We start from the raw sequence: 12,727 nt of genomic DNA on the forward strand, positions 1-12,727 counted from the left end.
AACTAAAATAGAAGTCAATAATAGTATTAAAATAAAAGGTGAATGGCTGATAAAACTTTCTACGGATGCTTGTAATTTTCTTTAACTGTAAGAAATTACATTTCAGTTATTGTATCTTTCTTGGGTCCTCTTTACATTTATTTCATTGCACTTTGATTAACTCATTCATTTCCTCTGCTTTTTACACAAATTTTTGTAGAGGATTTTATCTAAGTAAAGATAATGATAATATATTTCTCATACAAACATTTTTGGATAAACATAACCTCATATAACTAAATATCATGGCATGATAAAAATTATTCTTTAGCCTTCCATAAAAGTGATAACAAAATACTGGTGTTACTATATGCAAATATGGATAAATAATACAAAATTTCTAATAAGAATTAGAATTTTATGTTAAAATACTGAGCAAGATGGATAAGGACTTGATGTAATAATACAATGAAAAATTTAGAAAAAAGATAATAACATTTCTAATACACAAGGAAAATAAATCAGAAACACACAAAAAAGGCTGGATAAAATTTCACAAATATTGTTTTGAATATATCCAAACCCATTGCCATCAAGTCAATTCCAACTCACAGTGACCCCATAGGACAGTGTAGATCTGCCCCATAGGGCTTCCGAGGAGCAGATGGTGGATTCAAACTGCCAACCTTTTGGTTAGCAGCCCAGCTCTTAACCACTGCCCCGCCATAGCTCCTTTGAATATATAGCCGAAAGTAAATGTTCAAATGTGGTCAATGCAAGGTGTCAGATATTCAGATTACACAGAGATATAGATAATAATCCAGTCTATGACCTGCAGATTCCCAGGAAAGCAAAGACTGGAGAATGGTGGAAGGGCAGGCTGTTAAATAATGGGTCCCAGTGGCTTGGGTTTAAATGTTCACATGGATATGGGTGATTAAGCTTCAGGGTTCATGAGAGCACTTGAAACTGACAAAATAGCATAAAAAAGAAGACTTTGAAAGTGTGAATAAAGGAAATAATTACTGACTGTCATGAAAAGATGACAATTTTGCTTAGGAAATTTTTCCATATCTTTTTGGGCTATGAGGCATAGATTAAAAATAAATGAATAACAAAAACGTTGGCAGTAAGTCGATTCTGACTCATGTTGTTGTTGTTAGGTGCCGTCAAGTCATCTCCGACTCGTAGTGACCCCATGCACAACAGAATGAAACACTGCCCACTCCTGCGCCATCCTCACAGGTGTTGCTACGCTTGAGCCCATTGTTGCAGCCACTGTGTCAATCCATCTCTTTGAAGGTCTTGCTCTTTTTCCCTGACCCTCTATTTTACCAAGCATGATGTTCTTCTCCAGGGACTGATGCCTCCTGATAACATGCCCAAAGTCTGTGAGACATAGTCTTGCCATCCTTGCTTCTAAGGAGCTCTGGTTGCACTTCTTCCGGGACAGATTTGTTCATTCCTTTGGCAGTCCACGGTATATTCAATTTTCTTTGCCAGCATCACAATTCAAAGGTATCAATTCTTCTTTGGTGTTCCTTATTCATTGTCCAGGTTTCACATGCATAGGAGGTGATTGAAAACACCATGGCTTGGATCAGGCACACCTTTGTTTTCAAGGTTGACATCTTTGCTTTTCAACACACCTTAACGAGATTTTTTGCAGCCAATTTACCCAATGCAATGTGTCTTTTGATTTCTTGATTGCTGCTTCCATGGGTGTTGATTGTGGATCCAAGTAAAATGAAATCCTTGACAATCTTTTCTCCGTTTATCATGATGTTGCTTATTGGTCCAGTTGTGAAGATTTTTGTTTTCTTTATGTTGAGGTATGCTCCATAATGAAGGCTGTGGTCTTTGATCTTCATCAGTAAGTGCTTCGAATCCTCTTCACTTTCAGTAAGCAAGGTTGTGTCACCTGCATAAAGCAGGATGTTAATGAGACTTCCTCCAATCCTGATGCCACATTCTTCATATCGTCCAGCTTCTCAGATTATTTGCTCTGCATACAGATTAAAAAGTATGGTGAAAGGATACAACCCCGACGCACATCTTTCCTGACTTTAAACCGTGCAGTATCCCCTTGTGTTCAAAAGACTGCCTCTTGATGCATGTACAGATTCCTCAGGAGCATAGTTTAATGTTTAGAATTCCTATGCTCTGAAATGTTATCCATAATTTGTTATGATCCACAAAGTCGAATGCCTTAGCTAAATCAATAAAACAAAGGTAAGGGTCTTTCAGATATTCTCTGCTTTCAGCCAGGATCCATCTGGCATTAGCAATGATATCCCTGGTTCCCTGTCCTCTTCTAAATCTGACTTGAAGTTTTGGCAGTTTCTTGTTGATATACTGCTGCAGCCATTTTTGAACGACTTTGAGCAAAACTTTGCTGGCATGTGATATTAATTATACTGTTTGATAATTTCCACATTCAGTTGGATAACTTTTTTTGGGGGGGGAATAGGCATAATTATAGATCTCTTCCAGTCCGTTGGCCAGGTAGCTGTCTTCCAAATTTCTTGGCATAAACAAGTAAGCACTTCCAGCATTGTATCCATTAATTGAAACATCTCAAATGGTATTCCATCAATTACTGGAGCCTTGATTTTTCCCAATGTCTTCAGTGGAGCTTGGATTTCTTCCTTCAATACCATCAATTCCTGATCATACGTTACCTCCTGAAATGTTTGAACGTTGGCCAGTTTCATCTTGTTTGGATCCTTTCTGCGTCGTTTAATATTTTCCCAGTAGAATCCTTCAGTATTGCAAATCGAGGCTTGAATTTTTTCTTCAGTTCTTTCAGCTTGAGAAATGCTGAGCGTGTTCTTCCCTTTTAGTTTTCTATCTCCAGCTCTTGCACGTTATCGTAATAATTTATTTTGTTTTTCTGAGCCACCCTTTGGAATCTTCTGTTCAATTCTTACTTCATCATTTTTTCCTTTTGCTTTGGCTACTCGACTTTTCAAGAACAAGTTACAGAGTATCTGACATCCATTTAAGTCTTTTCTTTCTCTCCCGTCTTTTTTAATGACCTCTTGCTTTCTTCATGTATGATGTCATTCCACAACTCATCTGGTTTTCGGTCACTAGTGTTCAATGCATCAAATCTCTTCTTGAGAACGTCTCTAAATTTAGGTGGGATATACTGAAGTTCGTACTTTGGCTCTTGTGGACTTGCGCTGACTTCCTTCAGTTTCAACTTCAACTTGCATATGAGTAATAGACGATCTGGTCTGCAGTTGGCCCCTGGGCTTGTTCTCACTGATGATACTGAGTTTTCCATCTTCTCTTTCCACAGATATAGTTGATTTATTCCTGTGTATTCCATCTAGTAAAGTCCATGTGTACAGTTGCTATTAATGTTGGTGAAAAAAAGGTATTTGAAATGAGGAAGTCCTTGGTCTTGCAAAATTCAATCATGTGATCTCAGACATCATCCTATCACCAAGGCCATATTTTCCAACTACCCATCTTCTTCTTTGTTCCCAACTTCCGCATTTCAATCACCAGTAATTATCATACTGATTGCACATTTGATCAATTTTAGACTGCAGAAGTTGGTAAAAATATTCAATTCTTTCATCTTTGGCTTTAGTGGTTGCTGTGTAAATTTGAATAATAGTCATATTAACTGGTCTTCCTTGTAGGTGCATCAATATTATCCTGTCACTGATAGCTTTGTACTGCAGGGTACCCAATAGATCTTGCTATTCCTCTTCAAGCTGCCATTCCTGGCATAGGAGACTATATGATTGTCTAATTCAAAATGACTAATACCAGTCCATTTCAGCTCACTAATGCCAAGGATATCGATCTTTATGTGTTCCATTTCATTTTTGATGATTTCCAATTTTCCTAGATTCAGACTTTGTATATTCCATGCTCCGGTTTTTAATGGATAATTGCAGCTGTTTCTTCTCATTCTGAGTTGGGCCACATCAGCAAAAGAAGGTCCCGAAAGCTTGACTCCATCCACCTCATTAAGGTAAACTCTATTTTGCAGCAGCAGTTCTTCCCCAGTCATCTTTTGAGTGCCTTCCAACCTGAGGGGCTCATCTTCTGGCACTACATCAGACAATGTTCTGCAGCTATTCATAAAGTTTTACTAACTAATTCTTTTCAGAAGTAGACCATCCAGTCTTTCTTCCTAGACTGTCTTAGTCTGGACGCTCAGCTGAAACCTGTCCACCATGGGTAACCTTGCTGGTATTTGAATACTGGTGGCATAGCTTCCAGCATCATAGCAACACACCAGCGCTCACAGTATGACAGACTGAGAGACTTGTGGAGGTCCAACTCACAGAGATCCTATAAGATAGGGTAGGACTGCCCATAAAAAAAGTATTTCCAAATCCTTATGGAAGCTGACTTCCACATCTTTCTCCAGCAAGGTGGCTGGTGGGCTCTAACCACAGATTTTTTTGGGGTTAGCAGCCCCCTCACTTAGCCACAGGGACACCAGGGCTCCTTGAGCTATGAATAATGGGGTATCAGGTCTCTTTTTTTCCCCTACATCTTTCTAAAGGAGACTAAACAGCCCAAATTCTACTAAAAAAAAAAAAAAAATCACACCCATTGCAGACATGTAGAGTCTATAGTGATTATTGGACAGAGCAGAGCTGCCCCATAGGGTTTCCAAAGTTGTAAATCTATGGAAGCTGACTCCCACATCTTTCTAACCACCAAACTTTCACTTTTCAGTCTAGGCTAAAACACTGTGCCAACATGGTTCCTTTCTATAAAAATAATTATTAATAATAGATATAAATATTTAAACAGTGAATCCAAATATAACACTTTGAAAATTAAATACACATATGATGAAATATAGACATATCATAACAATTCACATAAATTTTAAAAAGTTATACTCAGAAAAAATGAAAGAATTCCACATCCTTAAATATATTTACTATTAAAAAAATAAACAGGACAAAAAATAAAGCAACTCACACACATTATAAGAAATTTTAAATGCATAAAATTAATCCAAAGTAAATAGAAAATGGGTCTAAGGATAAAAAATTAAATTATTAAAAAGGCTAAACAAATACAAAACTGATTCTTCCAAGAATTCAGGAAAATTGATAACTTTCTAAGAAACAGGAATAAAGACAAAACAGAGAGAGAAATACATGTAAGACAGAGTAAGAAAAAAAGATATAAGTACTAATGTATAAAATTAGTTTATGGGTAAATTTTCTGCAAGTTTACAGAAAGAAATAAAAGTAAAAATGCAGAGCCAATAAACACTTTTTTAGAAAAACAGAATTTAACAAATTTAAACCAAGATGTGCAAAATTTAAATATGTCAATTGCCATACAACATTTGAAAGGGCAAATAAAGATTTGCTATTAATGAGGTAAAGAACTCTGTTGTTTTACCATTAATTCTACCTTGACCATGTTAAAAAAAAAAAGACAAACTCATTATGAATTCAACTATCCAAGCAATAAAAAATTCTCCTTAATTAATTTTATGAACTCATCTTGTAATAATTTTACAATAATCTGAATCTTACTGTTTAATAAAAAATTCTCTGATGAATATACATACAATATTTCAAATAAAACCCAACAAAATAGAAATAAAATAATATAATATGATAAACCAGGATTTATCAAATAATACAAGGTTGAAGAGAGATAGGTAGATGATAGAGACAGAGAAGTGTGTGTATGAAATATACAAAGTATGAACTCTGACTACAATATAACTAAAATAGAAGACAGTAACAGAAAGACATCAGGAAAATCTTTCAATACAAAGAAAGTAATTAACACAAATGTAAATAAAACATGAGTCGAGAGAGAAATCAAAAGATTTGGTAAAAGTATTTTGAAACGCATGAGAATTAAAACATAACATCAAAATTTGCTGAATGCGGCTAAAGTAGATTATAGAGGGAATCTGTAGTACTAGATGTCAACATGAAAAAAAGAAGTCTGTAATAATTTTCTCAATTTTCCCCTTAAAAATAGAAAAAGAGAAAAATTGACATTAAACAGCAGAAAAAAAAAAGAAATCATTATAGAAATCAATTGAAGTAAAGAGGAAAACAATAGATAAAAGCTGCTTAAAGAAAATTGAGAAAGAAAAGTGAGAGAAAACACAAATCACCAATATGAGGAATGAGAGAAATGATATCGCTATAGAGTTTACTGATGTTAAAGTAATAATAAGGGAGTATTTTTAAAAATGTATAACGATAAACTGAAAACCTAGATAAAATGGAAAAATTCTATAAAACACTTTGCACCAATGAAGGCAATTAAATAGCAGGGCTACCATCTGTCATAGGGCTATCATCTAGCTATACATTTTAATCCCAAGCATATGTTATTATGTTTATTTAAAAATTTAACTAACTTTTTAAGAGATTTAAATAATACAAAATATTTTATAGTTACCCACTTACGGCTTCCATATGGCCCAGCCATTCTACTCCTACAAATTTACCCAATAGAAATGAAAGCACACGTTCTTAAAGAAGTATGCATAAATGTTCATAACACCTTTATTTGAAATTACTTTAAAAAGGTGACAAATATCTGTCTACAGGTGGATAAACAAATTTTTTCATAGCCACAAAATGGAATTTTCCTTAGAAATAAAAAGGAATGAATTATAAATACATGCAATACCATGAGTAAATCTCCAAAAAAAAAAAAAAAAAAATGCTGAATAAAATAAGCCAGATCAAAAAAAAAAAAAAAAAAAAAGTACATACTGTCTGATTCCATTTATATAAAATTCTAGAAAACACATACTCATCTACAGTGGGAAAAATACCCAGATGAGTCAGTCATTGGAGATGAATGGCAGCAGTAGGCGGGTAGGCAGGAGGAAGGGATTAAGGAAAGCTTTGGGAATTATGGATATGTTCACTATGGCAATTATGGTGGTACTTTCCAGGAATATGTGTATGTCAAAACATCATATTGTACACTTCATATCAGTTTATTTTATGGCAGTTACCATATTTTTATGCAAATAATGCACGGGCTCTATGTTTGTTTTCCAACCATGCTCTTCCCCCAACAAGGTACATTTGCAAGTTCACTACGCTGATATTTCATTTACAGCTACATGTATTATCCTCCTTTCTTCAAGGACACAGTCCCTCTGAAGCCTGTGTTACTTGTTTTTTTTTTTTTTTTGCCAAATTTTATAATCAGAAAATTCATTGACTCTTGAAAGTAGGTCACGTAGGACCCTTTGTTTTTTTACTTAATGGCATTTTCAGCAAATTAAAAAAAAAAAAAAAGCCACAGTTGATATTGTAAGGTTACATCTCTTTGTCTTGATGATTTAGAATATCTTCTCTTCCACGAGCGGACAGAGTTTCTGATATTCCCCAACGTTAGAGATAAATTATTTTCTTTTCAATGATGGCAATAGTGAGAATATATTTGGGGGCCGATAATAGCAATAAGGCCATTGTAAGAATGCCTGCCCAATTTGTTGGGATGGAAATTGCTGGGAGTGCTATACATTGCTGAACGTCCTAATGAATGTAAAGATACAAATGTCTTTATAAAAATATTGCTTTCCACATTGCAGTTTGAGTATTACTGTGTTTAAAGACCCAACAGAAACTCGATTTACTAAACACAAAAGTAAGTATAATAAAGTTTGTCTCTTTGATTGTAACCCCCTTTGTAGGATCTAGGTTATATTTTCCTCTATAAAATATAGCAGGTTTCAAGGATAATTTATATATTTTCTAATATATCCAAGTATATTTCTGAGATGTTATTTTTAGAATAAATTTCTCTTGTGTAGATAAATGTTAGTGTCTGCAGGTTTATAATGCATTAAATACGTAAATAAATTTTCATCTAACTTAATATAAAAAATATTAAGGGCAAATTTGGTCACAATTCAACTTCCAATTAAAAACAGTATATTTATATGTAGAGAAACATATGAACAAGTGGCAACATCTCGTTAAAGAACCCTGTGTTCATTTTGAACATTTGCTTGAAAGATAGAATAAGCAATTACTCAGTTACACTTTAGAATAAATCTGTTTATTAACTTCCACTACATAATAAGTTATAATATCTTAGAGAAAAAAGAGGATTGAACAATGCTTAAAGTTTAAAGGGCTTCATAAGGTTTCATAGTAATGCACTGACTACCTGACAGATCAGGAAAAAAAGATAGAAGAAAGGTAGACAGGCTGCAAATAATATAGCTCTTCTATAGTTCAATTGATATCAATCATTGATAGTTGTTAAACGAGAGGTAAGTTGAAGTTTATAACTTTCAGGTAAACCATGAGCCTTCATCAGTGCTTCTTCCCAGTCTTGGTAGCTGTGAGCTGGGTGAATAAAACCAAGAAAAATCAAACCCAGTGCCGTCGAGTCGATTCTGACTCATAGCGACCGTATATACAATCATTATCTTGAAGTTCTCTTATATCAGTGAAAAGAGAAACTTTTCCTTTTGGATGCCCAGTTTGTTTTTCGAGCAGTCTCACTTTATTGTATAACTTACTGTGCTTTCTTACCGAGGCAGGGGCAGAGTTGGCTTTGACTATTCACCCAGCTACTGACAGTAAGTTAAACAATAAAGTGAGACTGCTCATAAAACAAGCTGGGCACCCAAAGGGAAAAGTTTCTCTTTTCATTGATGTAAGAGAACTTCAGAAAAAAAATTGTTTTTAAGAGAACTTCAAGATATTGATTGCATATTGAAAACATTCGAGTCTCTACCAGTGTAATTAATGATTAAAGCCTGAAAAAATTCTGTAGAGCAGCTTATCACAAACTCAGAATCTGAAGGTTCTTGTCTTCTGGATTCAATACTCCATTTATTATTAGTAAATACCAACAATGGACATAAAACAATTCATTTGACTGGAAGATCAGGGAGGGAAGAGAAGGCAGTTATCACTTATGTCAGCAGTAAATGTAAAGAAGAGTCAGTAAAGTAAATGTGTGCTCAAAGTCAGAAAAATGTGGATTGTGTAGAGAACCAAGAGTTGTTTATAAGAATAAGACACATTTGTCCTAAAAGCAAACTAACAGACAAAAAACTTGGTTTGGAACAAAGACCTCAAGCTCTCCTCTAGAATCTGTACAGGGAGACCAAATTAAGTATTATGTATTAGCATTGTTTAAAGAAAGAAAACGAAAGACCCACTGTCAAGAAAAGACATAAAAGCAATGGTGCAATTTCTTGATTTAGTTGGTGAGTAGGGAAGAATATTTGAGAGACAAAGGACAATATTGCTACCCATAAAATTACACTTCTTCAGCAATCTATTTTGGTCACATGAGAAAATCCTAAGCAGAGGATGGAAGTAAAAACATAAAGAAAAAAAAAAAGTCTACTAAAGAAAAAAGCCAAATACGTTGAACTTTTTGAAAATTTAAAACAATCTGTAAGAAACATTTTCTGAATACCACATACAGGTTGGAGAGAAGTCAGGAGTCAGTGATGAGAAACGGCACAGTAACATCATTCATTCTGCTGGGACTGACCGATGACCCTCAGCTGCAGGTTCTGATTTTTATCTTTCTCTTTCTCACCTACATGTTGAGTGTAACTGGGAACCTGACCATCATCACCCTCACCTTTGTGGATTCCCACTTGAAAACACCTACGCACTTTTTCTTAAAGAATTTTTCTTTCTTAGAGACCTCATTCACCTCTGCTTGCATTCCCAGATACCTGTATAACATAGCAACAGGTAACAAGGTCATTACCTATAATGCCTGTATGATCCAAGTGTTTTTTACTGACCTCTGTGGAGTAACAGAATTTTTCCTCCTGGCTGCCATGTCCTATGACCGCTATGTGGCCATCTGCAAACCTTTGCATTACATGACCATAATGAGTAGCAGAGCCTGCAGGATTCTCATTATCTGTTGTTGGATGGCTGGTTTCTGTGTAATAATCCCACCACTAAGCCTGGGTTTAAATCTGGAATTTTGTGACTCTAACGTGGTGCTTGACCATTTTGTCTGTGATGCATATCCCCTTGTGAAAATCTCATGCTCAGAAACATGGACTGTGGAACAGACAGTTATCATCTGTGCTGTGCTGACACTAAATATGACTTAGTTGTGTGGTTCTGTCATACGTTAGTATCATCAGAACAATATTTAGATTCTCCTCTGTCCAACAAAGGAAAAAGGCCTTTTCAACTTGTTCTGCCCACATGATGTGGTTTGCATCACATATGGCACATGCATTCTCATTTATATGAATCCTACAGCAAAGGAAAAAGTGACCATTAATAAAGTGGTTTCGCTGCTTATTTCTTCTGTTTCTCCTACATTGAACCCATTTATTTATACTCTGAGGAACAACCAAGTTAAGAAAGCCTTGAAGTGCTCAATCAAAAGACTTCTATTACTCTCAACTAAGTAAAAGAAAATATTTTTAAGAATGTTTCAAAACAAAAAGTAAATGGCCCCAGATATTTTTCCTTTATGTATTTCTAATCTTCTATACTTCAGCTGATGGCACAGTGGTTACAGCATTTAGCTGTTAACCAAAAGGTTGGCGATTTAAAATTACCGTCTGTGGGAGACTGCTTCCCTAAAGATTTACAGCCTTGGAAACCTGATGGGGACAGTTCTATTCTGTCCTTATAAGATTGCAATGAGTTGGAATTGACTCAATGGCAGGTTTTTTTTTTTTTTAATATTTTAGTTGCATTGATTTTATCAATCCTTTTTTAAAATAACTTCCACAAACCCTGCTCAAGCCTTTCTTGTATCTTCATTTTTCATACCATTACCTGAAAATGTTTTACATCTTGTTAAGAGAATATAGAAGTAGATTTCTCAAAAATTTATTATTTGAAATGAAATTAACTTCATAATATTAAATTATAAGGTATAATAAAAACCATTATCTAGTCCAGCAAATATAGGGTAAAATCCCTTTTAATTCTACATAAATACACGTAACAATGATATTCAAACATCTTAAATAAGAGTCATTTTATGTAAGTCTAAAAAGGACAAAAATGGCATAATGTAAAAATATGAACAACAGTCTAGGAAGAGAATAGCACTTTTAATATTGATAAAATAGATGTTTAAAATGACATGGGAATATTACTATTACAAAAATATAAAAATGCTGGATAAATTTTAGTAAAAGTTAATTTGAATCTATTGCTAAAAACATTGCAGTCATAAGTAGAGGGTGTCAGAAATAAATATGCAAATAAAAGTAGAGCAATAATCTACAAATTGGTAGGTGCTCAGAAGAACGTGGACTGGAGACTGAGAGCAAGGCATTGCATTACGGATGTTAGGGATTTCAGTTTAAAGTCTCAAGAGCAAAGCGATAAGAGCACTTGCAATGACACATCAGCAGAAAGTTCAAAACCAGAAACCAAACATATTACTGTGGTCAGTGGCATCACTAGGGTTGGTGTCACTGAGTTTAGTAACTCATGGTGTCACCCTACCCCATGGACCTCCTCCCGTACCAGGCTACACAAAACCCTTAGTAACGTGTTTTTGTACTAATGTTACTTGTAAATCATAATTCGCATGTATTACTTCTTCTTTTCCTTTAATTAGTACTTCATTTCCTAAAAGTTATTGATATAGGTTCACAAATACTAATGACCACAATATTGTAGCTAAATCATCAGAAAATTTAACATAATCAGGGACCATGAAAACATCGCCAGCAACGAAAACTACAGCTCATGCTTGTAGCAGGTGCTCTGACTAGAGGGCATTAGACAGCTCAAAAAGTAAATTAGCATAGAGTTGTAGCCTTGTAGATATATTGATACACGTAAGCTACTCTTATAAAAAATGTTCTTGTCTTTATAACTAACTAAAGGAATATTTTTATAAAAAATAATAAATTTCTGCTGAAAAACTGCACAAAAATTTTGTAGACAGTCATTCTGGTGTCACCCCCTCTGACAATGTTACCCAGTGTGGTCCAACCACCCTCACACTCCCTTAGTTACACCACCGATTGTAGAGTTGATTCTGACTCTTGGCAAACCTATAGGAAAGAGTAGTACTGCACCATACATAGGGTTTCAAGGGGAGAGTCCTATTAGCTCAGTGGTTGAGAGCTTGGATGCTAACCAAAAGGTGAGCAGTTCCAATCCACCAGCAGCTCTTTGGAAACCCTATGGGCCAGGTCTACTCTGTCTTGTAGGGTCACTATGAGTCAGAATTGACTCATCAGCAATAGGCTTTGTTGGGTTTTAGTGTAGTCTTTACAGAAGCAGATTGTCACATCTTTCTTCTGTGGAGCAGCTGGTGGGTACGAACTGCTGAATTTTGGTTACCAGCTGAGCCCTTAACCACTGCACCACCAGGGCTCCTCAGCAAAAAGTGAAAACTGACAAACTGTCGCACTCTTAATGAAAGTTTGGATTAAAATTCATGACCATTTTCCTAGAAAGATTACAATTTTTTTTGAAAAAATATTGTCTGCCACTTTTATGGCTATGGATCACAGGATAGTATTTCTCAAGTGTATTTGATACCAATATCTACATCTAAAGGAACAGCAAAATGTTTAAACAGTTGGCTGTTAACTGAAAGGTTGGCAGTTCCCATCGACCAACTACTCCATAGGAGAAAGATGTGGCAGTCTGCTTCCATAAAGATTACAGCCTTGAAAACCCTATGGGGCAGTTCTACTTTGTCTTGTAGGGTAGCTATGAGTGGGAATTGACTCAAAGGCAATGAGTTTGGATGGGTTTCTTTGCCTCCATCTGACACAAATTAAGCTTTTCCA

The 12,727-nt window shown here is 35.1% G+C and overlaps 1 pseudogene; it reads left to right on the forward strand.

Annotated features, from left to right (window-relative positions):
- Nucleotides 1-8,871: 8,871 nt before the first annotated feature.
- Nucleotides 8,872-10,369, forward strand: LOC100665284 (olfactory receptor 6C2-like; annotated as a pseudogene).
- Nucleotides 10,370-12,727: the final 2,358 nt, after the last annotated feature.

The sequence above is a fragment of the Loxodonta africana genome, chromosome 4 (assembly GCF_030014295.1).
Source record: "Loxodonta africana isolate mLoxAfr1 chromosome 4, mLoxAfr1.hap2, whole genome shotgun sequence".
In the NCBI taxonomy this organism is placed as follows: domain Eukaryota; kingdom Metazoa; phylum Chordata; class Mammalia; order Proboscidea; family Elephantidae; genus Loxodonta; species Loxodonta africana.